Source organism: Limulus polyphemus, unplaced genomic scaffold (assembly GCF_000517525.1).
Source record: "Limulus polyphemus unplaced genomic scaffold, Limulus_polyphemus-2.1.2 Scaffold2030, whole genome shotgun sequence".
Lineage (NCBI taxonomy): Eukaryota > Metazoa > Arthropoda > Merostomata > Xiphosura > Limulidae > Limulus > Limulus polyphemus.
Genome location: NW_013667640.1, coordinates 88,097 through 90,912, shown reverse-complemented (window position 1 = coordinate 90,912; position 2,816 = coordinate 88,097).

Sequence of the window (2,816 nt, the reverse complement as noted above, 5' to 3'; positions counted from 1 at the left end):
TAGCCCTCGTGTAGCTTTGCGCGCAAATCATAACAAAAAAACAAAAATTCCGGGACGATACTTATTCAAGTTTTCCTTCTGTATAGATTTGTTTGTTTGTTGAATTTCGCGCTAAGGGTTGTCTTCTCTAGTCGTCCCTAGTTTTGAAGTGATAGACTAGAAATAAGGAAGCTAATCAATACCATCCACCGCCAACTCTTGAGCTACTATTGTCAGACTGAATAGTGGGAATTGACGAATTTGCAGACCCAAAGTGCGGAGAGCGATTTTTGTTGTTGTTTTTTTGTGCTAACGGGATGCAAACCACGGATCTTCAGATCCACAGTCCGGTACCATAGGAGGAGCTACAAGAAGAGGGCCGTGACTGAGGGGGAATACTCGCTTAGTACGAATTAGTTTTCCTTTTTAGAGATAAAACACGTGACACATGTTATCATTCATGACGTTTTTATTAATCAGTTGGGTTTACAATTTGGTGGGAAACTAACAATTTGACTTATTTTTAACATTTTCATCCTCATCCCTTCTCTTTCTTACTATCCGCAACTGTACAGGAACTGAGCTGTTATACATATTTCGGGACTTATCAACTTAACGAACAACTAACCACACAACACATTAGGAGTGTTTTTTTTTTTTTCGAGTTTTGTTTGGCATTACATTCAAATAATCTTTAAATTGTTAAACGGCTTGATAATATGATTTGGGATAACTATAAGATATCCACATATGTTATACGTAGGTTATAGTTATTTTTATTCGTGATATAATAATTATAGGATTAACCTCAATGTGTTTGTTAGTATGATTTGAGATAAATTTTCTCACCCAGTGAGCTATCATACCTTTCTTTTCACGTCCACAAAGGAGCTGAGATATATCTATACGTACCTAAATAAATACAGAGTTAGACGGCGAAATCCATTACTTCTGATAATCAGAATAGGCTGTTGACAAGTGATAATTATAAACTCAATTTCTAGTTGTGTGAGGATTTCATAACTAACAAAAGACAACTTCTCTACATTTTAAAGGAATTTGGATTTCTATCACTCAATCTACTTTCTGACTCGCTCCCCGATGGCTCAGAGGTAAGTTTGAAGGTTTATAGCAATGAAATTCCTGATTCGATCCCTGTTGTGGGCTCTAAGTATTGTTAAACTATGTGCTAAAACAGACAAGCGAATTGCCTGCCGGAACCAATTTCTGCATGTTTCCTGTGTTTATATACTGTTGGTAATTGGAGCTTCCTAATGTTATCCTTTACATAAAATCATCTAAATTGCATTTTTAGCAGTCGGTGGATATTCTACACTTCTCCCAATGGACACTTTATTAAATATTGGCTTATTTTATATCAAAACTTTGTGATTTATGAGTTAAGTCACTAGACTCGGCTAGGCCTAATGACAAGCCAGTACCAAACTGATTAGGCTAACAATCATTTAAGGGAACAACAGGTCTGGTCTGGACATGTTCAGTACGAACTACCGCATACACAGATAGAAAGTAATGTTAAAAATAATCCCTACTACTTTCAAAAGGTGAATATTCCTTGTTTAGGTTTCTTTAATTTATTGACCTTGTTGATACATATATATAGTCTTACATTGCAATAATACGGTAAGTTTAGGGCTTGTGTTAAATGTTTTGAAGTGTACGATGAAGTGAACGACAGCGGGATATTAAAGATTATACACAATCTTTCCTACTTCGAGTTTAGATATACGAACTATGTTTTTGTATTTGAAAATACCTATGTGCTAACTTTTTGTTGTGTTAATTTTGGTTTAACCTGGAACGTTACTCAAAAATGCCACTCGCCCTGGTGTGAAAACGTTGAATTAAAATCGTCAATAAGCATTCATTTCGCGATTAGATAATTTGTATAATCTAACTATTTCACAAGTATCAGCGTAGTACTTTGTCGTCAATTTTGTTTCAAGTGTTAGAATGTACTGCGAATATATTCTTTTTATCGCGTCCCAAAATATAACTCTTTCAAGCAATAATTGGGTTTAAAGCGACGAAGTTTCGCTTGAATTATAGAATACTATTCTTTATATCGCGTCCCAAAAGATAACTCTTTCAAGCAATAATTGGGTTTAAAGCGACGACGTTTCGCTTGAATTATAGAATATCATTCTTTATATCGCGTCCCAAATGATAACTCTTTCAAGCAATAATTGGGTTTAAAGCGACGAAGTTTCGCTTGAATTATAGAATTAGGCTAAAGTTAACCATAATGCACAGTTTTACGACAAAATCTGAAACGAAATCCAGGCATAAGTTAAGAGGGACAAACATCTCAGAAATAAGTGTGGTTTTTTTGAATATCATTTCCTATTCTAGTATAAAATCGACTTCGTTTTTCGCCTGAGTATGTACGTATGTACGTATGTATGTATGTATGTATGTACGTATGTATTTATGTATGTATGTATGTATGTACGTATGTATTTATGTATGTACGTATGTATGTATGTATGTATGTACGTATGTATGTATGTATGTACGTATGTATTTATTTATGTACGTATGTATGTATGTATGTACGTATGTATGCACGTATGTACGTATGTATGTACGTATGTATGTACGTATGTATGTATGTATGCACGTATGTATGTATGTACGTATGTATGTATGTATGCACGTATGTATGTATGTACGTATGTATGTACGTATGTATGTATGTACGTATGTATGTATGTATGCACGTATGTACGTATGTATGTATGTATGTATGTACGTATGTATGTATGTATGTATGTATGCACGTATGTATGTACGTATGTATGTATGCACGTATGTAC